The 17,017-nt window shown below is 41.1% G+C and overlaps 1 protein-coding gene across 4 annotated transcripts in view; it reads left to right on the plus strand.

Moving 5' to 3' along the window:
• Positions 1–2,779: 2,779 nt before the first annotated feature.
• RHBDD1 (rhomboid domain containing 1) overlaps positions 2,780–17,017 on the plus strand; it is a 115,493-nt gene continuing 101,255 nt past the window's right edge. Inside the window, exon 1 of one of the 4 annotated variants that reach the window (XM_057551687.1) lies at positions 2,780–2,913. The gene's annotated coding sequence lies outside the window, so the exon portion shown is untranslated. Of the gene's footprint in view, positions 2,914–3,069; positions 3,136–17,017 lie in introns of those variants that run through there. The other 3 variants (XM_007166729.3, XM_007166730.2, XM_057551688.1) reach the window with 3 other exon arrangements.

A 17,017-nucleotide genomic window follows, 5' to 3' on the forward strand; every position in this document is an offset into this window, starting at 1 on the left:
ATCCTGGAGAATGTACTTCTTAAAAAGAATATAAATTCTGCTGTCACTAAGGACAGTGGTCTATACATATCTGTCAGGTTGATAGTGTTGTTCAAGGCATCTATAGCCTTAGTGGTTTTCTGTCTAGTTGTTCTACCCATTATTGAGAATGTGATATTAAAATATCAAATTATTGTCTATTTCTACACTCACATCTATCAATTTTTGCTTCATGTATTTAGGACTGTTTTGGGTGCACGTACATTTCTAATTATTATAGCTCCTTGATGTATTGACCTTTTTATTACAAAATGTCTGTTTCTAGAAATATGTCTTAAAGTCCGTTTTGTCTGACATCATTATTGCCACTGCAAATCTCTTACGTTTGCCATTTGCATGGTCTATCACTGTTAAGTACTATTAGTGTTTTCATCATCATAATACAAAATGCAACTTTGTACTTACTTTTATAGTCGTTCTTGTATTAATTTTCAAGTTTTTTCGTAACAATAAAGCTATAAATTCTTTGATGAGTTTCACACATCTTTCTGTACAGTGTTGGGTATAATAAATACTTGCTCCATTACAAGGAATTAGATACCAAACAAGCTCCTCTTTAAAATAATAATCCAGTTGTGTTATTTGCTCATGGTGTTGTTGACTCATGTTTTCCCACCTTCAGTCCAGGTTTTGAAAGCTGCGAATGATACTCACCTGCCTTTCTGCCAGTTCCAATCCTAGATTTATGAAATGTACAAAGATTTTTACCACAACTCCTCTGTACTCAAGAATCACATTTTAGAAACACTCACTTAAATCAGATGGCTTAATCTCAGGTATTTTTGCTCTCCTGCAAAACTTTGATAAAAATAGAAAATTGTCCAGACCATTACACAGGTCTCAAATATCATACATCATGGGCATAATCCTGCTTTTTCTCACAATAAAGATATGAGTACTTTTGAGCTTTTAGGAATCATTATCTTACAAGATAATTTAAGAATTGCATAACTTTTGTGTTAAAGGACTTCTTCAGGCATTGTTTTTTTTTTTGGTATTTTGAAGCCTTGCCTCAGTAAAAGGATCTTGCTGATTGCCACATATGTTAATGTTTAAGATACACAATTATTATCTAAGTGATCTGTTTGTCAATTTAAATGGGGATTGAGTATGATACATGTTGATTTCAATAGGCTTAAAAAAATTCTTGTCTGATCAATGAATCATATAGGACAAAAAAGGTCATTTTTTAAAACCTAGACTTTTTCTTTCCTCTTAGATGGCTATGAAATTTTTCACTGATGTCTGAAATTGAACAAAATTGCTTAAGTATCATCTTAATCCCCATATATAGACATTTTTATGAGATTACTGTACTGAGACTTGATTTGTGGCTCCCTTAAAATCACGTCTGTATTTGATATATTCATATAAGGACAAGAAAAATGATGCAGTTATAGAAAGGTGTAAATGGTGTTAGAGAATGGAAGATAAAGATTAGCATTAATTAAACTGATGCATAATATCATGGATCAGGATAAAAGGGAATCCCTTCTTTTTGAAAAATTACTTTTATTTTTTCTAGAGAAATACACAAAATACTTCTATTGGCAATTCACCTCCACCCTTCAGTTGAATTTCTGTTTCCAGAAATGCAGTTTCTCATTGTCAGCCAAACTTTCGTATCAGCATATTGTTTTTAGAAGAAAGGGATAACTTGTAAGGCTCAAGGAACATAGTTGCAAATTGCTAAAATTCTTCTTTATCACTTGAACGTCTGTTACATACCCTGCACGTGAGCCAAATCTTCATTTAAATTCCAAACTCCAAAATAAACATTTCCATGAAGAATTCTTGCAATACACAATAACAAAAGATAGTCAAAACTCTTCTGATTTAGGCAGTTTTTGTTTAAGTAGACTATCTAAACACACCTGCCACAACTTCCAATAAATACAGAGCAGAATAAAACCACCTGCACTTGGTTTCGTCCTCGGAAAAGACGCATCTTCCCCCTAGTTATTAGAAAATTCCGTACCAAATAAGATAGTTTTCTCATATTGTATGAAATACAGCATTTAACTTAACCTGACTCCTACAACCCAACATAAAACCTGTTCCAGAGCAGAAACAGACCCATAATTAAAATTGCATCAAATGATACGTTAACAAAAAAACTTTAACACCTAAAGCCTTACATGGACAAACAGACACAGAAATGCAGCCTCAGACTGAGGCTTTAGGTTGTGAAATGTACACCCACGACCTTGTTTTGCTGGTCTGCTTTGTAACCGCGGGTTCCGCCCTGAGATAGGTGATGGGCCGCTCTCCAGCCGTCTGATAACTCATGAAGATTTCTGTCTCTTCCGCCATCCACTTCACAGGTAGTATGTGACTCCTCCACGCAGCAGGTCCTGAGCCTGCGGCAGGGCTGGGGCCCGGTAGGGCAGCTTCTCAGTCGCCACATCTCCATCCCGCGTCCGGTCCCTCGAAGGTAGGCCAGGCCGTTCGGTTGCTTTACCCGTGGTGGGCAGCCAATAGTTACTTATGGCATAAAGAATATTATTATCTACATGTCACTCGGAGGCTGGAGGACGAGTAGAAAGTACAAGCCCTCCACACCGCGCTCGGCCACGGTCCTTTCCCCGTCGAGCCTCCTCCAAGCCACCGCCACCGCACGCGGTCCTGAGGGCCAGCCCACGGGGAAAAAAGAGCGCGGACGTGCGCAACTGAGCATGCGCCGCTGCCCGCCCGCCCCGCTTTACGGCCCTCCCCACCCCCCCACGGGGGCCGTGGGAGCTGCGTCGCGAAATCAACCACGCTCTCTCCCCGCCCCTCAGGCCGCTGGGACCAGGAGCTTCCGGGAGCGGGCGCCCGTGCGTGATGACGCACGTGGTCGCGAAGACGTGGGGACGCAGGCGGGCCGTAGAGAGCGTGAGTTACCGCGTCTGTTCGGCGCTGCTCCCGTCGTCCGTTGTGCGCCGCGTCTCTCGCCTTTTCCCAGGGCCGCGGGCGCTGGCGGCGGCGGCGGCGGGGGCGGCGGGGGCGGCGGAGGCGGCGGGGGCAGCGGGGGCTGCTGGAGGCCGGGGGCTTCCCTGGGGCCCGGCGGGGGCGGGGTTGAAGGCGCAGCCTCCGCTTCGTGGGAGCTCTCAACAGGTCCGAGAACGGGGAGGGAGTTTCCCGGAGCGAGTCTAGCGGGGGTCCCTTCATCTTCACTCCCGTCTCTGCTGGAGGCTGATCGCACAGGGAATGACGTGCCCAGGCCCTGGGTGGATGGCGTTGGCTCTGGGGGGCGCGGGGGGTGGTTTAAAGGGACGTTGCATCAGCGACAGCTTGCACTTTCAGTTTCTCTTGGAAGAGTAACTCTGTTCCTCAGAACAAGTGTGTGGCAAACACAATCCTAATCCTAATCTAAGTAGTGGTATTTCTCCTAATACGGGACAGAAGATACACTAAGTGTATTTAATCCTTTTCTGTCCAGGCTTTAAAAACCTTTTCAAAAACGGATCACATGCTTATATGATTTTCCAAACCGAGCATAAACTCAGTGTTACTGTCAAAATAAATTATTGCATAGTCATGATTGAGTCATCGAGGTGGGTTGGTCCCTTTGCAGTGACAGCTGGACTTTGCTGTTTTCTTCTTTTTTTCTTTGGAATTGCTCCTTAAAAATCTGTCTTATGTCTCACATTTATATGCCACTTTTTGCTGTTCTAATAACCTTTAAATCTAAAAACTTCTAATTTGCTGCTGGTGTGGCAGGGGTTGGGAAAGCAAATGATCTTAGAAGAAGGCAGTGCATTGGGTTCCCAAATTGTTCCAGGACTACCAGTATCAATGTCAGCGGGGAACTTGTTGGAAATGCAAATTTAGGAGTCTTACCCCAGATTTAGTGAATCAGATCTATTTTAACAAGACTTCGAATTGATCCCAAGGCACCTGTGTGCTAAAGCTTGGGAATTACTGGCCATAGTGATAAAGAACAGCCATTGTGAAGTCACAGAATGGAATTTGAATCCAGGTGAAGCCTTTCTTAGGTGTAGGACCTGGGACAAGTGAGTTAAAGGTTACTTCATAGGGCTGAAAGTATTAAGTGTAAAAATGCAGGAAAAGAGTTTAATACAGGCGGAAAACACTCAAAGATGACATGTTATTAAGGAACGTGTTAGAACTGTCTAAAATAAGTACATAGATTGTGCTGAAAGGATTCTTCCTTGATTTAGATATGAGTTGTGCACAAATATTGTGCCTCTTCTGCTGCTTAGAGGGCAGTTTATTTTTATGGATTCTCATTATATTGTATACGATTGAGGTTGTCGAATGTAGGATATTCAGTTAATACCAATGCTGTAGTATTTTTAAGAACCACATTAGTAATTGTGTTAAAGAGCAGTTTTTAATTCTTTGGCCTTTTGGTTTTTTCAGCTTCATTGTACCTTCTTCTGACCCAGAATTTGGTAAAGAAAGTAGAGTGGTTAACTGATCAGAGATCAGCCTTAGCCTTAGAGTTGAGAAGTATTATAGAGCAGTGACTTGGAAACGAGAGACAAGACTGAAGATGTTTCCGTCCTTTTTTCCCCATGTGTCGTACAGCTCCACGATAGCAAAGAAGTTCTCATCATATCCACTTACCTCTGTTTTCTGGAAGCATCACAGGAATTAAGTTAGATGTGCCCTCCGTCTGCTGTTTTTACAGAATGTCAGCTGCAGTGTTACAGCATTTTCCTTCCCCTTTTCAAGGGGTCGGTGTTGGGGGGATAAAGAGAAATATTCGGGATTTGAAGCAGCTGACCTAAAGCCTAGGCTCATTGTGATGTTGAGAAGAGTCTGTAGCCCCGTGGCTGAAACAGCAGGTCACTTTGATTAGAGCCCACTGCTCCCGAGGCCACACCGTGGCTTCTGGGTATTGTGGGTGAGTTTTCAGATGACTATGAGTCAGTTTGGATATCAGCCCCTATAAATAATTTTGTTAATGCTAAATTAACACTGTCCCATCATGAAGTATTCACTTTTCAAAGTCCCCATTTTTCTTGTTCTCTGTGTCAGAGAAGCTGATCTTTAGCGGTGGTTTTGGGTCAGGCAGACCCTGCTTTGAACCCCACCTCTGCTACATACTGATCGTGTCCAGTAGACAAGTTCACATCCTCCCAGCCTGAATTTCCTCTCCTATAGAGTAGGACTCGTGGTGTGTGACTACCTCAGGACAGTGAATAAAATGAAATCAAGTGGAAAGCATGTCTGTTACACCGAGAGGCTCAGTAACTGGTACATGTTGGACAGGGGAGAAAAGGTAGTTATTACCTCAAACCTAGCTTGATCTCATTCATTTCCTCATAATATTTTTATAAATGAGGTAATTTTATTAATTACTTGACTGCGCTGCTTTTCTTTTTAAACAAAATGCTGAAGAGCTTTCACAGTATTGTGAATGAGAGAAAGCAAACACTTCGGAGAAAGTTAAAACTCTAAACCTGGTAGCAAGACAGAATTTTCCGTTCTATCACCATAACAGAGCAACTTTCATAAATTGTTTTGAGTGTTTACTGGAAGGTCAAGGTCAGCGGGTGATTACTATTTAAGTATCTACAGTTAGTTAATGGGGACAGTCAGCCACAGAAAGGGGCACTTTGTTACAGGAGATGAGACTTCCCTGAAGACATGCACCAAAGACTAAGAAAATGCTATTATAGCTCTGAAATCATTATTTTTCAATATGGATGCTTAATGATAGGAAAGTGAAGTGTTTTATGTTCCATTTTAAAAAATGATCAAAAAATCTCATGGATTTCTGTATATAATGCATATGAATATGTGAGCATGGAAACTACTTGAAAGGTGTCATACTAGGTCATAATTTCGTTCACTTGGCAATGTATTATACTAGGTCATAATTTCGTTCACTTGGCAATGTATTATAATATGGAGGTAGGGACAAATAATCTGTACGTTTAAGTAAAATTAGGTAAGTGCATGTGTATGTAAAAATTCTTCTAAAAAACCATTACAAAGATAGAAATGCCTTAGAAAGATAGATTGCCTTCTATGCTGTAGCTCTAGTCATCTAAGCAGGGGCCCTCAGATTTTTTAGCAGGGGACCCTCTTTAGCAGCATCTTACCTGTAAAGCTCAGGAGCTGAGAGGTTTTAAGAGAAGAGGGGTTGAAGGGCATAGGCCCCGCCTGCTGGTGCTCATCCTGGGCCTCCTGCAGTGACACTCCAAGGAGTCCGTGTGACGGGGTGTGAAACCCTTCATCTGGGGGGTAGAAATCCTCAGGAGATGAGCGGTACCGAAAAAGTCAGGGCGTTGAGAGTTCCTGAGCAGGAGCCATGAACTTGTTCTGAAGACAACTCCCAGGGTTATCAGCAATGTCAGACATATGTATGTATAGCTTCTCATGTAGAGAAGTGAGAGATTATTTAAAAAAAAAAAAATCCAACCTTCAATCCAACCCATATTATATAAAAATAGGGAGGAATCTATGCACATTTTTTTGAGAAATCATCTAAGTTTTTTTTTTTTAAAATCCCTCTAAGCTGTGACAGCTGTTACCACGGTGGTTAAAACTTTAATATTTTAACTGGCTGTTGTTCAGCATTACAAATGACTCAAGGAAAAAGAAACAAGGAGTCAATGGAAATATATTACTTGTGTTTACTGTCCTTTAGTATTTTGTTGTATGAAAGCAGCTGGTTTGCATTTATATGGTAAAGGGTTTTTCTTAAAGAGTTAATTTTTAGTTAATAGTGAGCTTTCATAAGAAAAACAATTTCAGATGCTAAGTATTTGTTAGATCGTTTTTAATAGCGATAGTAGTAATATCACATTGTCCTTTTTCACACATTGAGGAGGGTTTCCTGGTGACAGCTGGAGCGTGGGGGAGGGGGAGTCACTTTCAATCAACCAGCTGCTCTGTGCAACATCATGATGGTGATATTTCAAAGCCTGTGGATAATCCTGGCTGCATTCAGAAGAGAAAATGTATCAGATTTCTGGGAAGCAATAGATAGTATGCAAGAGCCCTTTGGGATCTAGCTGGTAGCCAACTAACAATGTGTACATTCAGGTTTGCATGTTGGTATTATTTACCATCTCGTTTCTTGGACATTGTTACATGCGCATCATAATTATAAAGCAGTAAAGTCTAGTTCCCTGGGGGCAAAAGGCTCATTAGTTTATGGAGAGGAAGGGAGAATGGAAAACAAACTTTGGGGATGTGCTGTGTGCTTTTACATAATATGCTATTTCATTTCTTCTTCCCGATGACTCCAGGAAGTAAGTGGAGTTCTCATCATCCATGGATAAGGAAACCGAAGCTCAGCAGGATTGATTATGTGATTTGCCCAAGGCCACGTGCTAGTAAGCGATGGCATCTAGACTTGACCCCGTATCTAGCTTCAGATCCAGGAATGTTGTCATTACACCAACAGCTGTTTCTCCACAGTGTTCACTTGCTTATGCATTTTTAATCCAAAGTCACAATATCAGGATAGTATGAATGAAATTTAGATACATATTACAATGACTTCAGTTTTATACAAATAATATATAAGGGTGTGTGTGTGTGTGTGTGTGTTGGCAGCCACTTCTAATTTTGGAATTTTTTCCCTTGAGGAAAGTCCCTTGGGCAACACTATTAAAGAAATTTTGCTATGTTTTTTTATATTACAGATACCAGACATTTTCAGGGATGTGTATTTTAATGAGTCAGTTGTGATGCTGAGTTTGAACAGATGTAGGAATAAATATTGTGCATGCTGCCCATGTAGTAGAAGTTCCTTCACACGGAAGTATTCAGGGCTTCCTCTTTCTCATTCCAAGGAATGTTAATTTTGTATTGATAAGGGACCTTTATGCTTTCTAGATGTTCAGCCTGTGGCAGACCTTTGAGATGCTGTTTGTATACCCTCCACATTTTGGTTCTCGTATCAGCTAGAGTGTTGCATGAAAAATGAGAGTTGATGATGCTTGAAATACACTAGGATCTGCTGCCAGCCCTTGGCAAATTCCCTAGTATCTGTGTAGGGTTCTTTGACTACAAACAACAGAGATTAAGTTAACTAAGTTATCCAGATAACTTATTCAAGAACAAGAGGTTTATTGGAAGTATATGGATAAGCTCAGAAAATCTACAGAAAAACCAAACCACAGGACTGCAGCTAGATGAGCTCTTGAGGCTTAGGTAGATTTTGATAGATCTGGAAAATTCTTTAAGTTAATGTTCTGAGTATCAGATCCAGAAGTTGTTGGTCTTAGTGTCTTAGTGTCTTAGTGTCAAAAAGTGTTAGATTCCAGGAAGAGAGTTATTATTCCAGTCTTGGTCACTGTTACCCTTGAATCAGTGTAGGAAAGGCATCCTGGATTTCTGGTCCCCCCCAGGACTACATCCAATGGGGGTGAGAGGCATCTCTTACCTGTTACTGAAAGAATGAGGTGTTAATGCTGGGCAGAGAAAAAGAAGGAAAACAAACCCGAAGCTGTCCCCACCACCTGGTAATTAGTGGACGTCCTGTGTGCTTGTGGAATGTGAACATCTCTGAAGTCTGGCATGCTTCTCCCCTCTTGGCTAGTTCTTGTGTTGGGAGGATTTCAGTTACATAAATAATTCACTAACATTTCTCACATGAGTTAATTTAAATGGGGTTATGGCTATCACTTTTTCATTGACTTTAGGTAGACAAACAAAGAAATCTGGTGTGGAGCGAACCTGAGGATAGAATTACTTAAATCCTCTTGAAGGGGGTGATGGTGGGATGCTGGCATTGCTGCTCCCTATGTGCCTCCTGGTTTAAGGACCTACGTCTGCAGGGCTGTCAGTCGGAGAACTTTAATGAGCCCTCATTAAACTAAAACTTGTAGTCCGTGAGAGAAGGAACCAGCTTATGATTGATATTGGAAATCATAAGCGGTGATGGATCAGAATTGGAGTTGGCACTAATTCACCTCACTGTGGAGCAAAACTCAAGATTATATACAAAATCCAGTATTTCATTTTTCACGTATAAAGATAATCTAATCATTTCTGTTAGGACTATAACCCTTTAAAAAGGAGGGAAAAATAAAAATTTTGCCATCTGACATATAGAGTTTTTTTTAATCCTAAAATAGAGGCTCATTAAATTCTCAAATGTAATGGTAATTTAAAGATAATGTTGACAAAAACTCTGGTTTGAGATTTTATTACAAAATTTATCTTAGTTGAAAAAATCGTTTCTATTTTCATATGCCTTCCACACACTCCATCATACTGTTTTTTATTTTTTTTAAATATATGTGTAATTGAATCACATGATGCAGTTTAAAAATGTAGGATCATAGCCCAGAAAAATGCTAATTGGTTACTAAGTTATAAAGACACTTTAAAGCTATTTAAAATTTTTAATCTTAAGCCTTATTTTAATTTATGTGTTGATGTGCATTAAAAACAGTATCATTTCCCAATTTATGATTTTATATATATAATCTCATTTAATCCTCACAACACCAAATATGGCTGCATTATCGCCTTGTACAGGTGAGGAACCAGTAGTTAAATAAATTTCCTAAGGTTACATGGCTGGCGTATTGTGGAGCTCTTACCAAAGTCCATGACCTTAACTACCGTCCTCTACCGCAAACGTTAATATTGCTACTAGCCCTGTGTATCATTTTGACAAAAAGCACTGTGATGTTTCTTTTTCCAGAATCTGTCTGTTTACCCCAAGTTCCCTGACAACTTCTTTATGTTTGGAAACTGTTCAAATGTGTTGTGTTATCCATCATCTTGTGCTTCTGTTTGCTGTGAGTATGGCAATAGCTCTTATATTGCACAGTGTGCCCTGTGAAGCCTTTTGTCCTTTATGTCTTAGAGCAGTCTGACAGCCTCTCATGTTGAATTCAGCCAGGTTGCTTTTCATTTAACAAAGCTAAGTGTTGCTTTCTAGGTGAAAAATAATTAAACGCTTTTAAAGATGTATTTGATTAACAGGAGGCTGATCTGCGTAAATTAATTATAGCTGTAATGATGTCATAGCCTTGTCTTTTGTTATAAACCAGGTAATTGACGAGAAGTTTGGAAGCTTATTGTAACTGACAGCGGTTTGACCTTGTATGCTGTCTAGAAGTGAAACATGCACAATGCATGTAAATGCAGTTGGTTCACTGAGCTTCATGTGTTGTCAGAGCATGTGATCTTGGGTTCTTACTTCACTCTTCCCTGACTTCTTTGCTGAAATTGTTACACTCGAACTGAATATTGTACTGATATCTCTTACTAAAAGCATCTGGCCAAACACAGATGTTGTCTGTGTCCTTGAATAACTATAATCAGACACGAAACCTTGGCACATTTAGGACATACAGTCAAGTAAACAAATGCCAAAATTAAATGAACCTTGGTTTTAAATTCCACGTGAAGGAAAGTAAAACAACTTTTGGTAGAGAAGACATAAAGGGAAAAATAGTGGGCCTATTTGCTAGGTTGAAAGAGAATTTTTCCCTTTTATTCTAATTTACCCAAGAAAGTTCAGAGTATGTGGTGTTTAAATACTTGAGTGATGAGAGCCTCTAACTTGGGTGATCTTGGTTAAAGGATGGGATGGTAGGAATAAAGCACAAAGTGGATGTGGGATAACAATGGCTAACGAGCAGCAGTCCCCGGGTGCAGGCTGTCCTCCCTCCCATGTGCTTTAGACTAGGGAAGCGTCAGCTCTGCCAGAAGTGACGTAGGCATTCCTAAAACCACCATACTATGCGAAATCACGCAATAAAAGCCATAGAGCTTATGGTGCAAAGGGTGTTAGGAGCAAAACACTCAAAAACGTTGTCAGTGGCACATTACAAAAAAAAAAGATAGGAACCTAATAAAATGGCAGCACGATTTTACACCTGTTAAATGATTAAGAAATGCAGAAGTACATAAGAAATATGGCACTGTTCCTTCAAAAAGTCCTGAACTTTGCTTTCAGAAGTGATTGTCAAAAGGATTGCAGCTTGTGAATTATTGTCAAGTGGTGGAAGAAGGGTTATCTGGATTGGATGTCAAGTCATAATTGCAGATGTGGTTGGGTGTAGCTCATAAAATACTCAGCGAACTGAGGTAGCTGGTAGATGTTTGAGGTGTGCAAATGTGTACATTTGGTGAATTTCTATGCAGCTGACTTTAGTTGGGTGCAGTTTCCTGCCTTCACCTAGGGCTTCTTGCTGATGAAATTGTGTACAATCAGATGCAAAATTTGCATTGTGCTCAAATTGTTCCTTGATATATATTGATTGCATTTGAACAAATTTGCTTGTTTCAAAACAAGCACTATAGCAGAACTGGCCGGCCTAATGAACTTAAACTTCCCTAAGCATATTTCACATATTTCCTGTCTCTTGTGCTAGCAGCACATGCATGCTATTTCCTCTCTTTAAAATACGTTTCCTCCTTTTATTTACTTTCTTTCAAAGTCTGGTGCAGGTGAGGAAGCTTCTCTGAGGTATTCTGTGAATTGAATTAACTTAACACTTTTTATATTGGCACATATTTGTACATTATTTGCCCATTTCCAGGTAGTGTCGGTTCTAGAAATGACTTAAGACAGAAGTTAGTAGTAAAGGGGGAAAAAGTAGCAACCAAATGGCTGAGTAGCTCTCAGAAGAAGAAAGCATACGTGTTTATTAGGTGAAATTAAGTTTTTCTAGCACTGATGGGATTTTGCACAAGGAACAGTAAGTCGGAACAGTGTTTTACAACAATGTGAAAATGATTACTCTGTGGCAGTCCCTTGGGTGAGTGAGACCTATGTCAAGGCCTCGAATAATATGAAGGTGCATTTCTGCAAAAGTCATTCTTCAAAGGCAAAGTGACATGATCTGACCATGCAGCATTTGGAGATTTGGCAAAACACAGGGCTAAAAGTTGGGAAAGTGTTCCTTTATACCAGTAGTTCTTAAAAGGTAGAAAAGATGTTTTTGCGTCTCTGTGGCTTCCTTCTCAGATTAAACCTTACTTTGCAGGATAGGGCCTGGGGGTGAAAGCATGCCAAGCAGGGCACACTTCACATCCCCCCGCCCCATCCCTTTCTTTCCAGAGTTCTTGCCAGGCAGATGCCTGGTCCTGGTGGGAAAAAGTCAGAGAAGGCACAGGGGCTTTTGTTCCTCAGCTTCTCTATTTGTATAGAGTATATCCCCAAATGAGAAAAGTGATGTTTGGATTATTTTTACTTTTTTTGTTTTTAATTTGATTTTAAAAACAGATTTTTGTTGTTGTTTTTTAAGCTATGACTGTGATAACAATTACCAAAAGAAGCTGGGTATTTGAACATTACTTTGTACTACTCTCTTAAATATAGATCTACAAGTTAAGTTGTATCAAGAAACAGTTACATTTGGTAGAATAAAAGTTTTATGTTCTGAGATTTTCTACATTTGAAATATTTCAAAATGCATATACATTTTGATGTGTTTAATGGAAGTCACCAACTACACTTTCTTAGGAAAGACAATTCTTTATGCTCAAATAATGTCTTTCCTAATTCTTCTGGTGGTTGAAGTGTCATATCTCTTGTTAAAAGACCGTAGGAGTGACTTCCTGTTTCACCTCTGACATGTAAAGAACTTGGAGGTCATCACCCCTGTCCTCACAACAAGAAGAACCCTGAACAAACTGAAAAATCAGTGACTTTTCTTAGATCCATCAGAGAATTGAGGTCACAGGGCAAACTGTCACGCCCAAATCTGGAGATACAGGCTCATTTTGAGAATCACAGCCCAAAATTGTGCACACAGTGGCAGTGCCCAGTGATGAGTAACTCAAAGAGATGGTTAGAACTTGGGCTTATATAGCATCTTAACAAAAGAACAATACTTTTTTTTTTTTTTTCTGGCTATGTTGGGTCTTCGTTGCTGCACGCAGGCTTTCTCTAGTTGTGGTGAGCAGGGGCTGCTCTTCATTGCAGTGCGTGGGCTTCTCATTGCGGTGGCTTCTCTTGTTTCGGAGCACGGGCTCTAGAGCACGGGCTCTAGAGCGCAGGCTCAGTAGTTGTGGCGCATGGGCTTAGCTGCTCCATGGCATGTGGGATATTCCTGGACCAGGGCTCGAACCCGTGTCCCCTGCATTGGCAGGCAGATTCTTAGCCACTGCGCCACCAGGGAAGCCCAAACAATACATTTTTAGAGAAGTGACACGGCAAAGGAAAAGGACTTTGAGTTTCTAAGGCAGCAAATGGTAGGAAGGCAAATAGGAGGGGGAACTAATGGAAGATTAGGGCTAGTTAGTAAAGTTTGTTGTGTAGATTTTTTTTGGAGCCAGTTGTAAGGTTGTCTCTGGTGATTAACTTTGGTCATACCTGGTAGAGAGGGGGAGGGGGGAACACCTTCACAAATTCATGTCCTGCTTTTAAGCAGATGGGGGGAAGCAGAGAGCTTTAGTTGTATCTGCTTTTTCATAATTGCATTCAGCTCAAGATAATCCTTATGCCAAGTGGCATATTTGGTGTTGCGCATTCTGCTACTCTACAGTCAGCTTAGCTGGAACTGAACCACTCACTGCAGTTACTCTTTGGAACACTTTAACAGTAGTTTTGACAAACTGCTGGAGTATGCGTGTAGGCTATCTTGAGAGTTGAAAACTCACAGCTTTTCTGCAGACAGACCTGATTCACAACTTCATTTTAAGGAACAAGGACTCTGGAGCCAGATTATCTTGGTTAAAATCCCCTCTCATCTGTAAAATGAGGAAATAATACCTGCCTCATAAAGTCCAGAGGATTGAATGGGATATGCCAGATGACAAAACTAAAGCGATTTAGTAATGAGTTTGATATCCTTTATTCAAAGGAAAGCAGTCCATAGATTGGGGGAGTAGAGCACCTCACAGGCAGTGGAGCATTCTTCCCAGGGGGTTCTGGGCCAGAGTGAGTTTTATAGAATGTTAGAAAAGGCAACGAAAAAAACAGGGTGTGGTTGGCTAGGGGGTGGGGGGGTTTCCTTTCGAGGCCAGCAGGTCCTGCTTTCCAGGGTAAGGTGAGCTGGCTGAAGCTGCGCTGGAGGATGGTGATTGGCGTTAGCTTTTCTGGACAGTGAGACGGTTCCCGTAAAGGCAGGCTGACTTAGGTTTAGACTTGCGACATGGGCTGGACCACTGGGACGGCCTTCATTCTGTGGGTCCCAGTATATGCATTAACTTTGTCAGGTAATGGCACACGTGTAAAGTTTGAGAACAGTACTACCAAAGATGAACTAGTACTATATACGTGTGTAACTTTAGCCAATGATTTGACGTTTTTATTTCACCTGTATTGAGGAAAACTTTAAATCAGTAGTGAATGAGTATTTCTGTTTCATTAAAACAATAGCTGAGATTTAATGTGTTTACTGTGTGCTTGGCATTATTCTAAGCACTTGGTGTTTTTTGTTTGTTTTTTTAAATTTTATTTATTTATTTTTTGGCTGTGTTGGGTCTTCGTTACTGTGTGTGGGCTTTCTCTAGTTGCAGCGAGTAGGGGCTACTCTTTGTTGTGGTGCACGGACTTCTCATTGCCGTGACTTCTCTTGTTGCGGAGCATGGGCTCTAGGCACGCGGGCTTCAGTAGTTGTGACTTGCAGGCTCTAGAGCACAGGCTCAGTAGTTGTGGCGCACAGGCTTAGTTGCTCCATGACGTGTGGGATCTTCCCAGACCAGGGCTCGAACCCGTGTCCCCTGCATTGGCAGGTTGATTCTTAACCACTGCGCCACCAGGGAAGCCCCTCACTTGGTGTTTTAAGTCGTTTAATCCTTACAAGAGTTCTAGGATCAGATTAGCTATTATTACTATTCCATTTTCATAGCAGGAAACTGAGGCTTAGGTTAAGTGACTTGCACAAGTTAACACAGCTCTTAACGCTAAAGCCAGTCATTGGGACCAGTTTAGACTCCAGAGTATGTGCTCTCAAACCCCAAGGTACCCTGAAAACACAGTTTGGTAGAGATGATAAAAGGCCTCTGGTGATGTTCTGTTGGCACTGGTGGACAGTACATGTGGAAGGCACTGTGGAGGTTGGTGAGCAGTGACGTGGTCAGGGAACCCGACATTAAGGATGCAAGTCAGGAGCTGGGCTTTGAAGGTTGGGGAGAAATTGAATGGGTTGGGAGGACTAGGAGGGAGTGTGTCTCGGGTCAGGGAGTGATGCTGGCAATGCTGTCAGGACCCTGCCCACATCCGCATGCCCTTAATGTACGCTGATGGACTCCCAGCCTCCAGCCCCTGCAGTTCTTCACCTGAGTGTTTTCTCTGACCCCCTGAGGCCCACTTTTCCTGCTGTGGCAAGTCACAGGTGACAGGGAGTTAAGGCAGACCCCTAGCCCTTTGGCAGTTAATACTGAGGCATATCTAGGCTAGCTCCCAGAGTTCCCAGTGAGATTAAGCCTGTCTCCCACAGAGATAGCTCACTTGATAATGCATGCATTTTAGTGGCTCTCATTATTGCCAAAAGCAATACCTAACTTAAAATGTGTGGCTCTACCTTATCTCTTTGGTAAGATCTTATTTTTCATAAAAGGAAGCCTTTCTAAATGAAAAGTGTTGAAATCATCACGATTTTAATCACTTTTTTTCTCATGTTATTACTTAAAATAGTTCTAATTAAATTTTACACCATATAAGTAGAAGTTGAACTAAAAATGAAACATTGTTTCAGTCTTTTTAGCACTAAAAAAAATTCTCTTAAACTTGAGTTTACCCACCAAGAAGCAGTTTTGTGAAAGAAAACTAGCTGACATCTTGTTTAAGGGTTTCTACTGAGTTAAAAAGGATTGGCTGTGAAGCAGAAGTTTGAACTATTTCCTGGTCTGCCTCTAGATCACAGCCTAGAATTTCAAAAGATTTTTATTTAACCCCTTATAGACAATCAAGGAATTTGTTATGTGCTGTGGAAGTGTGGACGTTCGCTTCCTGAGTGATGGGCAGGCAGGGCCATGGAGGCCTCTCAAAGGTATAGACAGTAGCAGCAAGGCTTGCATTTGTGAGAGGCAGAAGGTTGAAGGGCTTGCTAGAGAAGCAGCACCGTCTGGTGAGAAGAGCTGGCTTGAGTCCTGATAGTCCAGTTTAAGAGCATTGTCATCTTGGGTTCTTTTTTTAATAAATTTATTTATTTATTTATTTATTTGTCTTTGGCTGTGTTGGGTCTTCGTTTCTGTATGAGGGCTTTCTCTAGTTGCGGCAAGCGGGGGCCACTCTTCATCACGGTGCGCGGGCCTCTCACTGTCGCAGCCTCTCTTGTTGCGGAGCACAGGCTCCAGACGCGCAGGCTCAGTAGCTGTGGCTCACGGGCCTAGTTGCTCCGCGGCATGTGGGATCTTCCCAGACCAGGGCTCAAACCCTTGTGCCCTGCATTGGCAGGCAGATTCTCAACCACTGCGCCACCAGGGAAGCCCGTCTTGGGTTCTTTATATCAGAAAGAAATGGAATTTCTATCTCTCTTTGATGGTTTTACACCAAAATTGCTGAAAGGATTTCCATTAAATTGGGCAGTTACGTTTGGAATGGTCAGACTTAAAATAAAAGCTATGGGATGCATGTGAAATTCACTTTGGTGACCTCTGGTGGTGAGAGAGCCCCATGGGACTGCCCATCTGTGGAGATAGCCACACTTATCTAGCACCTTGGACAGAGAAGTTTAACATCCCCAGAAAGTCTCAGGTCTTCACTGAGCTCCTTCTTATCCAGACAGCTCTACAGAACAGGCTTCAGAATGGCTAAAAGGACAGTAAAGTGATTTTTTTGGTAAGTGCTGGTTAGACCAGCTAGTAGGTAACATGGAACTAACTTTGTCTTCACCAGATTGTGAGAATTAAGTGAAGTGAAGCAAGTATACTTAACTACTTTGTAAACTATAAATAATTGTATAAATATTAGTTATTATTGGGAAAGGCATATAAATATTACAAGACTAAAGTATAGGCTGAAATGCTTGAAGTTGATCAGATGATGATTTTATTTCAGCTAATACCTATGAAGTCCTTATTATGTTTTAGGCATTCTTCTATGTGTTTTACATACACTAACTCATCAACAACTCTATGAGGCAGGTCTTATTATTGT

This window comes from Balaenoptera acutorostrata, chromosome 8 (genome assembly GCF_949987535.1).
Source record: "Balaenoptera acutorostrata chromosome 8, mBalAcu1.1, whole genome shotgun sequence".
NCBI lineage: Eukaryota > Metazoa > Chordata > Mammalia > Artiodactyla > Balaenopteridae > Balaenoptera > Balaenoptera acutorostrata.